The sequence below is a fragment of the Symphalangus syndactylus genome, chromosome 5 (genome assembly GCF_028878055.3).
Source record: "Symphalangus syndactylus isolate Jambi chromosome 5, NHGRI_mSymSyn1-v2.1_pri, whole genome shotgun sequence".
Classification (NCBI taxonomy): Eukaryota; Metazoa; Chordata; class Mammalia; order Primates; family Hylobatidae; genus Symphalangus; species Symphalangus syndactylus.
The window spans coordinates 103,344,231-103,359,764 of NC_072427.2; the positions used below are offsets into that span (position 1 = coordinate 103,344,231).

General features: G+C 41.6%; 1 pseudogene; it reads right to left on the reverse strand.

Moving 5' to 3' along the window:
• Positions 1-5,374: 5,374 nt before the first annotated feature.
• Positions 5,375-9,286, reverse strand: LOC129481610 (uncharacterized; annotated as a pseudogene).
• Positions 9,287-15,534: the final 6,248 nt, after the last annotated feature.

The window sequence follows — 15,534 nt, forward strand, 5'->3', positions numbered from 1 at the left end:
GAGAATAAGTAGACCGGGCATGGTGGCTCACGCCTGTAATCCTAGCACTTTGGGAGGCCGAGGTGGGCAGATCACGAGGTCAGGAGATCAAGACCATCCTGGCTAACGTGGTGAAACCCTGTCTCTACTAAAAATACAAAAAAATAGCCAGGCCTGGTGGTTGGTGCCTATAGGCCTAGCTACTCGGGAGGCTGAGGTAGGAGAATGGCATGAACCCAGGAGGCAGAGCTTGCCGTGAGCCGAGATCACACCACTGCACTCCAGCCTGGGCGACAGAGTGAGACTCTGTCTCAAAAAAAAAAAAAAGAGAGAATAAAGAGAATAAGTAAACCGTATGTAAGGGAGAAAATATTAATGCAAAATATTTAAAATATTTTAATATTAAATTGAAGATTCCAAGTTTAAAGTTTTTCTTTACAACGAAAAAATGCCCCAGATTCATTCTTTAAACTAAGTAGTGAATGATACTTTAGAGTTTGAGTTTTATAAGCTCTCATAATTTTTCCTTTTTTTCAAAGAACAAAGAGGCATTGATAAAATTCTTAAATGATGCTAAAGAAAAGTTTTACAGATAAGCAGAAAGAGTTAAACAATAATAGCTACTCACTATGCTTTTAAAATTAGATTTTAGCATAATTTAGATTTAGAATTTAAAATTAGGTTTAGCATAATTTTCTTTGTTATTTCCTGAAATTGCTAAACTATATTTCTCAGTAATAAAGTCTTTTCATATGTGAATATCTGTGTGGGGTCATATAGCTTTTATATTGCCTCAAAACAGAAGAATGATTAACAAGGAAAATTTAGAATGCAGAAACTAAGCTACACAGACTAAAATGTGCTAATGTAAATCAGTAGAACCTCAATTGAAAAATATTTTCTAGAACACGTGACCTTTCCAAAAGAAGTTTTACAGCAGGAACAGAAATGGAAATATTATTCACATACAAGGTATATCTATCAAGTCTCAAAATAATATAATGAAGAAAATCAGATCAATAACTCTCTCTTTGTAAAACGTCTCTGCTCCCTCCTCCCCGCACCTCATGCCCTTGAACAGAGTTAATGGTCCCAACCTCTCTATTCTGTCTGTTTTCCCTGTAGATCACTAACTACACTAAAACAGAAGTATTCTAACAATTCTTGATAAGATTGTGAAGTCTTTGGGTGCAAAGTATATACCATTAGTGTCCAGTACAGCACCTGACACAAAGTAGGAATTTAATAAACATTTAAAAATCTGTGTTAAGCCCAGTATATAGAAAAATAAATAAATAAACATGTAAAAAGAGAGGAATGAAGGAAGCGAGGAGAGGAGGGAAGAAAAGAGGGAGAGAAAATAAAATTGACGAAGTCACAGAAAAATGATACAATCTTTTAAAAGTCATTTCAGTTGATAAGAAAACTTCTTTTCCTTCAGTTCCTTAACATGGAATTTATGCAGCCGGGTGTGGTGGTTCACGCCTGTAATCCCAGCACTTTGGGAGGCTGAGGCAGGCAGGTCATGAGGTCAAGAGATCGAGACCATCCAGACTAACATGGTGAAACCCTGTCTCTATCGAAAAAAAAAAAGAAAAATTAGCTGAGTATGGTGGCATGGGCCTGTAGTCCCAGCTACTTAGGAGGCTGAGGCAGGAGAATCCCTTGAACCCGGAAGATGGAGGTTGTGATGAGCCAAGATCCCACCACTGCACTCCAGCCTGGCGACAGAGTGAGACTCCATCAAAAAAAAAAAAAAAAAAAAAAACCATGAAATTTATGCCTACACTGAAATACTTGAAGCTGTCAACAACCATTTGCAATATTCTTGCAAAATAATAAGATTTATGTACTTGTTTTAACTAAACCAGGGTGTATAAAATATAAAGTGGGGAAGAAGAGCATAATAAAATTAAAAAAGTTAGTAAAGAAATGGCTAAAAGGCATAGCATTTTAAGAGAAGTTCTTCTCATTATGCACTCTTTTCTATATGCAGATAAAGAGAACAGACAGACATCTGTGATTTGACATATAGTTGATGGGAAAAATCTAATTTTTTTTGTTTTAATGGTATTAAAAACTTCAAATCTGGTTTTAATGGTATTAAAACCTCTAAAACCTTCAAATCTGTGTTTAAACCTCAGGCAAGTATTGGCACCTAGGCTTAACACAGGGAAGAGGTGACTGACAGCCTCAGTTTTTCTCTCAAAAGCCATGTCCTGCAGACACTCAGAAATGGCATTTGGGTATAAGCCTAATTCATTAAAGTTATTTTCTATTCTCTTAAAAGCTTATAGGTATTTTTCCTTTATGCTTTTGATTTTTTCTATGTGATGTCTCAAATTTTCTTTTTTTAAATTCTTAATTTTTCAAAAATCGACCCAAAAAGTGATTTACTTGAGCCTTCTTATTGCAGGCATTATTTCTCATACCACGTGAGTTCTTGCTCTTCCCTTATCACACAGGAGTTGTTCAGAACAGAGCTGTTGTGTTTAATGGGTGTCTGAAGATCTCTTGTAATGTTCTTTTGGTTTCACCTGCTTCTGTTTATTTGGTCTCTAATTTCTAATGTAAAGTATATATAGCTTGTGCAGTTGCCTTGAATTTGGAGGTACACCAGCTGCTTAAATTTGGGTTAGTGTCACATTCTTCTTCCAGGTAGAAATGTTTATATAGTTTTTGCAAACATGTAAAAGCTTGTCATATACTTATCTTTTCCTTGTTGAAACATTCTCTTAAAAATATAGGGATAAATTTTGGCCAAGCTATAATAAATGTGAATAGATAGGTCAGTATCTGCATATAGTAAGTGCTTGATAAATATCAGGAATGATGAGAATGATGTTGATGAGTTCCAAAAATTCATCATATTTATCTACTTAAGAGTCCATTTTGTTTCCTTAACTGAAAAGTCATAAGACTGAAGTCTTTATATTTCTTGCCTCAGTGATACAATATGGAAATTTGAAATCTATTTCTTCTTTTGGCGATAAATACTTACACACAGTCATGCATCAATTAACAATGGGGGTACATTCTGAGAAAAGCATTGTTAAGTGATTTTGTCATCGTATTGTCACTGGGGGTCCTTGCTCATAGAGCTCCCTAGATGGTGGCAGGCTGCTTCCAAGATGGTAGCAGCCTCGTGTTCTCTGACCTGGGGTTCTTGGCCTCACAGATTCCAAGGAATGGAATCTTGGGCCATGTGGTGAGTGTTATAGCTCTATTAGAATCCGTGGGTCATGGAAGAGAACCGTGGAACCCAGTGACTAGTGTTCAGCTCAATTAGGATGAACCCAGGCACTTGGCTGTGCAGGAACAATGGCAAGCCTTTAGCCCGATTGGGAGCGGCAATGGGTGCCTCACTGGATCAGGAGCACAGTGGACACCCTGCCAGATCTGGAGGGATGGAAGTCAGAGGCGGGTCTGCGACGGCGGCAAACAGCAGTGGTGGATGGCGAGCGAAAGCTCATTGAGTCGTAACAAACGCGGACCAGAAGAGTGCAGTTGCAAGATTTAATAGAGTGAAAACAGAGCTCCCATAAAAACAGAGGGGACCCAAAGGGGGTTGCCGTTGCCAGCTCGAATGCCTGGGTTTATATCCTGGTCATTGTCCCTCCCGCTGTGCTCTCAGGCAATAGATGATTGGCTATTTCTTTACCTCCTGTTTTTGCTTAGCATTTTAGTGAGTTCTCTTTACTATCCAATTGGTAGGGTGTGAGCTAAGTTGCAAGCCCCGTGTTTAAAGATGGAAGCGGTCACCTTCCCAGCTAGGCTTAGGGATTCTCAGTCAGCCTAGGAAATCCAGCTAGTCCCGTCTCTCAGTGCCACCTCTCAACAAGAAAATCCAAGTGCTGTTGGGGAGGTTGGCGGAGGACCGTTGTAACTGCTTCCTGCTGAATTGGGGCATAGTAGGGGTTGTGCAGTTGAGATTTCCTCGGGAGGGGTGCCTTCAATGTCATTAACATTGGAGCATGGGCTAGCAGGCCAGTCCAGGGGTCCTCAGTAGATCTTAGTCATGGATTGCATCTGGGGGTCCACTTGAAGAATGATTTGTAGCTTCAAAGCTTCGATTCTGGAAGAGACAAACTTAACAAGGAGGTTAAAGATACAGGGTCCAAAGAGGAGTAGTAATATTATAGCTGCTAGAGGTCCCAAGAAGAGGAGAATCCAAGGCATCCATTGGCTGAGGAGGCCCCAGGGTCCAGTGTTTTTTAAGCTCCTCTGTTCTATGTTGTATTCCATCTTGAATTTCTTTAACTTTCTCGGTGATGATTCCAGATTGATTAACATAATAACAGCATTCTTCCCCTAAAAATAAAAAGGTTCCCCCTCTTTAGGTAGTTAGCAAGTCTAAAGCTCTTTGATTTTGAAGGACTACTGCATACTCCACCTTTTGAAGTCCTTTTTCTGCAAAGGAACTTCCATCAGTATACAAGTGGAGATTGGGATCAGTCAAGGGAACCCCTTGAGCAGTGTAGGTTTGAGCAATTATTTGTTGACAGTTATGTTCTATCTTTTCTTCATTGTCTCAAAGCAATGTGGCTGGGTTAAGAGTTGCACAAGTGCACAGTCGCAACACTGGCCCTTCAAGTAATGGAGCCTGATATTTAAGTAAACGGTTGTCTGACAGCCACAAGTCTCCTTTAGCAGTGAGTATGCCATTCACATCATGGGATGTCCACACAGTAAGATCTCTTCCTTGTATCATTTTAACTGCTTCAGTTACTAAGACTGCCACTGCCGCCACTACCCATAAACAATGAGGCCAACCCTTTGCCACTACATCAGTTTTCTTACTCAGGTATGCCATGGGTTGCAAGCTTGTCCCTTGGACCTGTGTAAGGACTCCTAGAGCTATTCCTGTTTTTTCTGTGACATATGAAGAAAAGTCTTGCCCTGTTTGCAAGCTTAACACTGGGGCTTGGGTCAGGGCCTTCTTTAGGGCCTGGAAATCTACTTCTGCTTCAGGTGTCCATCTTACCAAATGTACCCATTTGGTACCCATCTGGCTCTCTGAGTTTCCTTAATTAGTGTATATAATGGTCTGGCTATTTCGCTGTACCTGGGAATCCATATTCGGCAGAAACCTGTTATGCCAAGGAACACTCTTAGTTGCTTTAGGGTTTTGGGATGAAGATAAGCCAGTATAGGCTGGATACATTTCTCACTGAGGGCCCTGGTGCCTCTGGGTAATTTTAGCCCTAAGTATTTAAACTGCTGTGAGCAGAGCTGAGCCTTTGGTTTGGAAACCTGTAGCCACAGGTGGCGAGGAAATTAAAGACTGCTTGGGTGGCTTGATGGCACAAGGTTTCTGAACAGGTGGCTAAAAGTAAATCATCCATGTACCAAAGGACAAGAGTGTCCAGGTATAAGAACTGGCTCAAGTCTTGGGCTAATGGGGGCTATCCCTGAACCCTTGGGGTAAAACAGTCCAGGTGAGTTGAGACATTGGGTTTGAAGGATCTTCAAAGGCAAACAAGAATTGAGAGTCAGGATGTACAGGGATGCAGAAAAAGGCATCCTTAAGGCCCTGGACTGTAAACCCCTCTGCTTCCTCTGGTATTTGGGAAAGCAGAGTATAAGGGTTAGGTACAGCTGGGTATAGAGGAACAACAGCCTCAATGATAAGATCTTGCACTAACCTCCACTGTCTGTTGGGTTTCTGTACTCCTAAAATTGGAGTATTGCAGCGGCTATTGCATGGTTTTACTAGGCTGTGGGCTTTTAGGTCCTTAACAATCTTTTGGAGTCCTCGTTGGGCCTCGGGTCTAAGGGGGTACTGCCTTTGGTAGGGAAAGGAGGCAGAATCCTTTAGTTTAACTTGAACAGGATGGGCATTCTTTGCTCATCCATATTGTGCTTCTGTTGCCCAGACTTCAGGATTAATTCCTTCCTCAAGCAGGAGACAACAAACGGGTGTTCCTTCTATGTTCAGGTGTATAATGGCCCCTGCTTTTGCTAGAATGTCTCTCCCTAACAAGGGAGTAGGGCTTTCAGGGATAATTAGAAAAGCATGTGAAAAGAGTAAAGTTCCCCAGTCACAACTTAGTGGCTGGGAGAAGTATCTAGTGACTGGCTGTCCTAGGACCCCTCAGATAGTGACAGATCTGGAGGACAGTTGTCTGGGAAAGGGAGAGTAAGACTGAGAAGGCTGCACCAGTGTCCAGGAGACAGTTAACCTCCTGGCCCTCAATGGTCAAGCATACCCAGGGCTCTGTGAGGGTGATGGCATGGGCTAGTGCTTGCCCTGTGCACCCTCAGTCCTGCTGCTGGATCATCTGGTTAGTGGCTTCTGACTCAGAGGACCTTTGTCCCCTGGGGCAGTGGGCCTTCCAGTGATTCCCTTGATATAAGGGGCATGGACGAGCCGGCGACTTATTTCTACTTGGACAATCTTTTTCAAAGTGTCCTTGTAGACCACACTGGAAGCAAGCCCTATTAGGCATTTGATTTGCCCAGGTTTTCCCTTTTCCAGAGCCTCCAAAGTCCACTTGCCTGAGGGCCATAACTAAAGTGGTGGCCTTTTCTAAATCCCATTTGTCCTGTTCCGCCTGCTCCTCCTGATCTCTATTATAAAAAACCGACGTTGCCAAGTTCAATAGGGTTTCTAAGTTTTGCTCCAGGCCTAAGGCGGACTTTTGAAGTTTTTTCCTAATGTCTGCAGCTGACTGAGTGATAAAATTATCCTTTAAGATTAGTTGGCCTTCAATAGAGTCAGGTGACAGGGAGGTTTGCTTCCTCAATGCCTCCCTTAGTCTCTCCAGAAAGGCGGTAGGATTTTCTTCCTTTCCTTGTGTTATAGTGGACGTCATTGAATAATTCATAGGCTTCTTCCTAGTTTTCCTTAGTCCTTCTAGCACGTAAGTTAGCAAATGTCTGCGGCACCAATCTCCATGTTCTGATTCTGTGTCCCAGTGAGGGTCTACACTGGGAACTGCCTGCTGGTCTGCGGGGAATCATTCTCTTTCCTCTGTTGTCATCCTATCATTGACCTGACTGAGATACCAGAGATCACCAAACTCTCAGGCTGCAGTTATGGTGGCACTTGTCTCATTTGGGGTTAGTGTCTGATCTAGCAGTAACATTATATCTCTCCATGTCGATTGAAGGATTATCCTAACCCTTATAAAACATCAATATAGCCATCAGGGTTATCTGAGAATTTACCTAGGCCTATTTTAATTTGCTTTAAGTCTGAGAGAGAAAAAGGTACATGCACACTGGCTGGGCCGAATTCTTCTCCTCCACTGCTTAGAGGGGGCATAATTGGGGAACATTGGCACTCTTTGGTTCATTGTTTACCCCTTTGTCTAACTCCTTTTGGACCGTTTGGGTTGAAGGGGGGTCCTTATTAGTTGGGGAAGGAGTCAGGGGGACGCTGGGGTAGGGAGGTAGATTCTGAGGGCTTCCTGTAGGGCATAAATCACACTTTTTACATAATTGCAAGTTGTCTCTTAATGAAAAGAAAGCTTGCACATATAGCACTTCACTCCATTTGCCCTCCTTTCTACAGAAGAGGTCTAGCTGTAGGATGGTGTTATAATTTATACTTCCCTCAGGAGGCCAGGTTTCTCCCCCTTGAAGAGGATATCATGGCCAGGCGGTACTGCAGAAGAATATGAGTCATTTCTTTCTTAGCGTCTGGGGGTCAAATTGGTCCCAGTTCTCCAGAATCCATCTTAGGGATGTTTTTGCCTTGGGGAGGGTGGGGAACATTTCCCATCTGAGAAAAGAACATAGGGTTGCCAGCACCCCTAGTCATTTCCCGATGAGCATTAGTCCTAGAGCATCCTGTAAGGGCCTAATGCTTATTCTTTACAGGGTGCGCAACCACCCACAGACCTCTGCTTATCGGATTAGTTATGCTCACCGAGGTAGCAGTCCTGCACCCCTTTTCCCGCCTTTCTTGACCATAAAGAAAGGGGTCCAGGCTGCTGGATTCTAATGGTCCTTTACCAGCGTGCCCAACATTGTCTTTGTGCTCAGGGATGAGTCCTAGAGCTGGGCTGGGTTCCTGAGTATTTCATAACAACCCAGCTGCCCCACCACGATGCATTCCCATACAAGCAGTTCTTATGTAAATTCATTTCAGAGAGGGTGTAGGTAACCTTTTGAGTCAGGATTGAGATAGTTTTTACGATTCTGTAAGTACTTTAAGGCTTGGCTGAGTGCAAACAGCTCACACTTTTGAGGACACCAATTATTAGGCAATTTTTCTAACTCTGCTTCCACAAGAGTCTCCCTATCAATTACTGAACACCCATTGTGGTTTTTTCCTCAATCATCTGGGAGGAACCATCTGTGGTCCTGTCCTGAAGGGAGTTCCTCCTAGGTCTGGTCAGACCTTTGTATGGTAATTAAGATTTAAATCCCCTGTTAGGAAACCTGCTGGGTTAAGGGAATTATCAGTGGTTGGTGTTAAATTACCTTTTGTTTTTTTTAACACAATAGCCCCATACTTTAAGATTTTTGAGTTAGTAAGCTACCTTTTTGCTTTTTTGACTTAGAATAATTCTGAACTGGTAAGGTGTGTTCACAATGGGGTTTCCTCTAAAAGTTATTTTTCTACTTTCTTCTGTTAGCAAAACAGTTGCCGCCACAGATTGAATGCATCTGCGGGTTACTGGGTTAAGGATTTTTTTGATAGGAAAGCTATGGGTTGTCAGTGGTCTCAGTGTTTTCAGGCTACGCCCTTGTTTACACTGACAAGGTAGTATTGGAGTATTTATAGGGTCACAGAGAAGACCTTCAATTATCAAGTATAGGTTTTAAATTTACCCTGGCTTTTAAAGGAATAGGGCACACTGTTGTTGGGGTTTTTTTTAAATATTTCTATCTTTCTTTATTTTTCTCTTTGACTCCCTGTTTGTCTCTCTCTCCCCTCTGTCTCTCTCCCCTCCACCTCTCTCTGCCCTCCCTCTCTCTCTCTCCTCTTAGCCATTACAAACTTGGGGCCTTGGCAAGGGTGGTGGGGAACGGGTCCCACATAACTGCCCATGTTGAGAGCTGTATGCCTAAATCAGGAGGGACACCAGGGACAAGACTCCCTTGGGTTATAGCCTAGATGCCTAAGGACACAGCATAGAGCTTCCTTAGATCCCTTTGGAGATACAACTTGCTAGAGGAAATGAAACTGAACCATTAGTACCTAGGAGCCATGGATCAGCGGAAGTAGATTCACAGGTAAGGAGAATTTGGGGGCTACACTTTCAAGAAAGTCGTGGTCGGGACCCAGGAGGTACGGGTCAGGAGGAAAGGTAGGGGCGCACGCATGGGCGACTGTTGAGACTTCTGGCTGTTCCATGATCTCAACCGGCTACTGCCAGGAGTTCCGGATGACAGCTTTCTGCCTCTAGTCAGCCCTCAGCTTCCCCAAGAGAATTGAAAGTGGAAGCTGCCTCCAGAAGGGTTGCGGGTTGTTAGAAAGCCCTTCCCCAGATAGCCTCACACCTGAGTCTTAAGTCCGGCAGCCAAGCTAATTGTTTTTAACTGGCCGACAGGTGCCCAGTATTTTCCTCCAATTATAAGGAAGGATAGGACACAATAGCAAGCGGAAAGTGGTCCAATATTACTCACCGCTTTGGAGGTCCCTTCATGGTTGCCAAAATGTTACGGGGGGTCCTTGCTCCCAGAGTTCCCAAGATGGTAGCAGGCCGCTTCCAAGATGGTGGCAAGCCTCGTGTTCTCTGACCTGGGGTTCTTGGCCTCGCGGATTCCAAGGAATGGAATCTTGGGCCATGCAGTGAGTGTTATAGCTCTAATAGAAGCTGTGGGTCACGAACAGAACCGTGGAACCCAGTGACTAGTGTTCAGCTCAATTAGGACGAACTCAGGCACTTAGCTGTGCAGGAACAATGGCAAGCCTTTAGCCCAATCAGGAGTGGCAATGGGCGCCTCACTGGATCAGGAGCACAGCGGACACCCTGCCAGATCTGGAGAGATGGAAGTCAGCATGGCAGGTGTGCGACGGCGGCAAACAGCAGTGGTGGACAGCGAGCGAAAGCTCAGCTTGAGCCGTAACAAACACGGACCAGAAGAGTGCAGCTGCAAGATTTAATAGAGTGAAAACAGAGCTCCCATACAAAGGGAGGGGACCCAAAGAGGGTAGCTGTTGCGGCTCAAATGCCTGGGTTTCTATCCCGATCATTGTCCCTCCCGCTGTGCTCTCAGGCAGTAGATGATTGGCTGTTTCTTTACGTCCTGTTTTTGCCTAATTGGCATTTTAGTGAGCTCTCTTTACTATCTGATTGGTCGGGTGTGAGCTAAGTTGCAAGCCCCGTGTTTAAAGGTGGAAGCGGTCACCTTCCCAGCTAGGCTTGGGGATTCTTAGTCGGAGGAAATCCAGCTAGTCCTGTCTCTCAGTATGAACACCATAGAGTGTATTTACACAAATCTAGATGGTAAAGCCTACTCCATACTTTGGCTGTATGATATACCCTATTGCTTCTAGGCTACAAACCTGTACAATGTGTTACTGTACCGAATGCTATACACAATTGTACACAATGGTATTTGTATATCTAAACATAGAAAAGGACAGTAAAAATGCAGTGCTATATTTTTATAAGATCACTGTCATATATGCAGTCCAACCCTTACTGAAACATTGTTTTGTGGCACATGACTGTGTATGATTTTTAAAGTTACAGAGTCTACAAAATGTGTCACCAAATCCTCACTAAACCCTGTTGTATACCATCATATTTCTCAGTTTATTTGTGGGCAAAATTACCTAAAACAGAATAGCCTTGTTTAGAATTTTAATTCATTGTTTCCAGACACTGGTAACAATAATGCCATTATCTACAGTGGGTTTCTGGAAATAGAAACAAGTGTGTCTTATATTCCAATATGAACAATGTTCTAATTGAGGCAAAGTTTAATTAAGGAATAATTTCCTCACCATGGTTGATGATATGATAAATCACTTATGAAACAAAGATATGCCATTAAAACAAAGGTACATCAATTTGTACATCTGTCATCATTCAAAGTACTAAATTTATACTGAGAGTTATGTAATATTCAAGTTGGAGCTGTTTAACCCATTCTAGATTTAGAAACTGAGAGACCCAGAGAGTTAGTAACTGAGGCCATTGAGCTAGATGGCTGCAACCTGGAATTGGATAGTTTGATTCTCAACCTAGTCCTCTTTCTTCCTACACCACATCACCCTCACAATGTTTTAAATACAGGTGTATATATAGTACATTGTGTTAAAGTTTAAAAGAACAGATTACCTGACTCCATCAATTATTATCTGTGTGAGCTAGCCAAATTTCTGCCTCAGTAACCTCATCAATGATACAGGGATATTAATAGCAATAAATCTACATGTGAGCATTAATTAGGTTATGTATATTAAGTAGGCATGGTATATAGTAGGCACTCAACAAATATCAGGCATTATTATTATTGTCACAACAAAAGTGTAGAAAAATGTACATTCAATTATAAAGTCATTGGCAATTAGTTCCCTTCCCCTGCCAGCTGGTTCTCTTGAGTGGATAGGCGTTCTTAAGTTAGGAGTGACATAAAGGGTAGAATCAGTCTGGCAGGAAAGAGCAGGCAGCCACTGCTCTGGAAACAGGGACATGGGACCTGAAGTGTGAGATCTCCCCCTACTACACACACAATGAGCATTCCTCAAACCAAATCTCTCTAGGTCAGACAGACAAATTGAAAGATTCCTGGAATCATTGTTGCTATCCTGGAAATCTCAGCCAGATACCTGACTAGAATCAATATCAGATTGATATTAAACCTGAATGGACAGCCACCACCAAGCTTCATAGTGAAGCTGGGCCTGGTTTTGGTTTGGCTATCACCCCTCCAGATTCCCAGAATTTTTACTATGGAGAGAGAGGTCTTCCAATATGATATATGTTATATTTACAACACATACTGCTTTCAATATTAAATACACACACTATTGCTTCCATTTCATAAATTTGGAAAATATTTATGAAATATAATTCAGATGATGTGATGGTTAATTTTACGTGGCAACTTAACCAGGCCAAGGGGTGCCTAGATTAAACACGATTTCTGGGTGTGTCTGTAAGCATGTCGCCAGATGAGATTAACATTTGAATCAGTGGACTCCAGTAGACTGCTCTCCCCAATGTGGGTGGGCATGATTCAATCCACTGAAGCTCCGAATAGAACAAAAGGGACAGAGGAAGGAGGAATTCCAGAATTTCCCCTTCTTTGTCTTCCCGCTTGCTTGAGCTGGGACATCAGTCTTTTTCTGTCCTGGGGTTTATATCATCGACTCCCCTGGCTCTCAGACCTTCAGACTTGAACTAAAATCAAACCACTGACTTTCCTGAGTCTCCAGCATGCTAACAGCAGGTCATGGGACTTCTCAGCCTTATAATCATGTGAGCCAATTCCTCATAATCTCATTAAATACATATGTTCTATCTCTCTGAAGAATCTTGACTAATACATATGGTCAGTGTTTCTTACAAAAGTTCCCGAAGAAATTTTAGACTTTAAGAGGCTAGGAATGAGGGGGAAATGGGGCAGAAGATGAGCAGGACAAGCATCCTTTTGAGGCACCTGCCTCTGCTGAGAACTTTACAGTCTCTAGGCCAAAAAAGGGTGTTCTCTTCTAGCAAGGGGGTGACATCTGCTTCTGCAGGGTCTAGGAGAATCTGGGGCTCATCCATCCAAATGTCTCCATTTTATGTGTCAGAATCCCACAGTTTTTCTATTAGGACCCTAACTTTAATATAAAACAACTATAAGATTATACATTTCTAGATTTTCAGCATTGTCTGCTCTCTGATTGCAGGAGATAAAAGTGACTTTTATGGCATGTCTTCAAATTAAGTTAGAAAACTATGTAATCTCTGTATATAATCTCTATATTTCCAAAATAACCTTGAAAACAGGCGTTGGTAAACTTTTTTGAAGGGGCCAGAAAACAAATATTTTGGACTGGAGGACATTGCTCTCTTTTGCAATTATTCAACTCTGCTTTGTATTGTGAAAGCACCCATGAAAAATACATAAGCAAATGATTGTGACTTTGTTCCAGTAAAACTTTATTTACAAAAACAGATGGTCAGCCTGAAGGTCATAGCTTGCCAGCCCCTGCTCTGAAGCAACTATCAAAACCCATCCAACTACATGTTCCTTTCAATTATTATTTTCCTTATGCTATCTAAGTGCCACTGCTGCTGCAGAAACCTGCTCCTCACCCCACACTACCACCTAATCCCACACAGAGACTCTTTGTCATTGCACTGACACTGCATGCGGGGGCGATCTCATTCCATTCACCACCAGCAAACGGGTTCTACTGCCCTCTGATCAGTGAGCAGCCCCATCTAGAAGATCTCCTGATGCTCATGGTTTTCAACTCAGTTTAGCCCAGAAAGCACAACCTGAGAAAAGGGCTTGTGTGCATGCAGTCCCTGTAGAGGTGGGGAGGGCGAGGGTAAGTAAGTTTAGGAAACAGGAGGGGGTAGCTAGGAAGGAAGAGACAGAGGAGGAAGCAAATACAATGGTGCATTATCCTCCAAGTCAAGATTGTTGTCATCTCCATTTTACATATGAGGAGGCTGAGGTTCAGGGATGATCCATGGCTTCCCTGAAGCCACAAAGTAAGGATGCAGCAGTCACAACGCCAGAATTCAAATGTGGATTACGTGGCTCTCCACCACTAGCTCTCAGGGTATTTAGTGCAGGGAACAGGAAGACCCCCAACCTCTATGCTTAGACATCGTGCCACTTTAGAATAGTGTCCAACTCTAATCCTTTCAACAATCTTGTCCAATTATGTATTTAGAGAGATTGTCTAGGCCTTTCCAATCAACATTTCATGAATATACAAGCCTACCATCAACCAATTACGAGTGTGTCCAGTTCTCAGGGTGGTCTGAGAGCCACATGGAGCAAGAAAGCTTTCCAGCCAGTGTTTCCAGCAGCAAGCATCCTAACCCAGGCTTAGGAATTTGAAGATACAGTGCTCAAATATCAGTTCTTCTGAGCTACTAACCATTGTAATTGCCCAAGTAGATGGCCAATGAATTGCAATAATTCATCATTCAGTTTTTGGTTATTAATAAGATTTATTGTATCTTACACAAAAGAGCACTATAAAATGATAAACGTTATAGGATAGAGGCTGAGATATAACCAAATATTGCTCTTGATCTTTAGCAAAAATCACTTTCAAAGGACAATTGATTTTCAGCCTCTGATTAAATCCCTGCTAGTGGAAGTGTAGGGAGGGGACCAGCTCCTATCTCAATCAGCCAATCAATAATTATAAGCCAGGTGGGGAAAAAAAGCAGTAGTGAAATAGTTTAAAATATCTTAATTCTATGGTCTCAAGTGCCGCCTGCTGACTAAAACTGTCCACTTCCAATTCCAGCACTTATTAAACTGGAGATAATATGTTAATATTAATTTGCTTTAAGTAATAAAATATTCCTAGAATATGGTTTTAAATTCACATGACATTCGGAAGTCACTTATATTTGCAGTATTCAAGAATTACGTGAAGTACGCACTTGTTAAGAGTGATTTTAAATTTTATCTTTTGTCACCACCTGGTGGTAGAACATTTTCTCACTTTTTTTTTCATTTTAAGCTTTACGTTGTTGCTAAGGAAAATTTCTAAACCAAGGAAACCAGTTAACCAGTATTGATTGTCAAGTATTAATGTATACTAAACATACTGTATGTACTTAATATCCATTGAATAAATGAATGAGTTTTTAATCTGTTTTAGTGGATTGCAAATGTACTTAATCTTTTCATTTGCATGCCAAGAAGTTCTCAAATGTAATGAATAAAAGCAGTCCACAGTATTATTTTGTGAGAGGCAGTTTTCTTTCTTTAAAGTTTAATCGGATTTTTGTTTATGGTAATACAAACACATAATTAAAAAGTAGTTGATTTTAAAAAGCATTTTATGATGCCCTCAAGAATAAATTCATTTAAGATTGTAATATTTTTTAAATATTTTCCATAATACTAAGAGGTAGGAGGATATTTAATTAGAATTTATTAAATATGATTGAGAAGATGTAAAACTTTTGCAAATTCTTAACTTGAACTATTAAGAATAAAAAAGGAAAGGAAAAAAAAAACACGGAGTTGCACATCATTTGTTGTGGACCATCGCCACCTTGTGTTTGGAGAAAGATGTACTGAAGTCTGAGAATCTTTTAAGGTGGAAATTTTTTATTGCTGGAAAATTCCTATTTATAATTAAAACAAAACTTAACCGGAAACAACATCATTCCGAAATCTGACAATATAATTACCTCTTACACAATTAGATAGGTTAAAATGTCAAAACAGTTGATTAAAAGTTATGAGTCAGAGTCATTTCTAAGCCCCCAGTTTGACTCTTGCTATGACATCTTGGGAAAACTACTTAACCCTTTTGAGTCTCATTTCTGCATCAGTTACACAAAGGGAGACGATCTGGCAGATCATACTCCTCTCGGTTCTGCAAGTGCATGATTTGGAGGGAATATCAATTTTGAGTCTAAATGCAAGCTACGATAATTTTTCTGTCTCCAATATTTG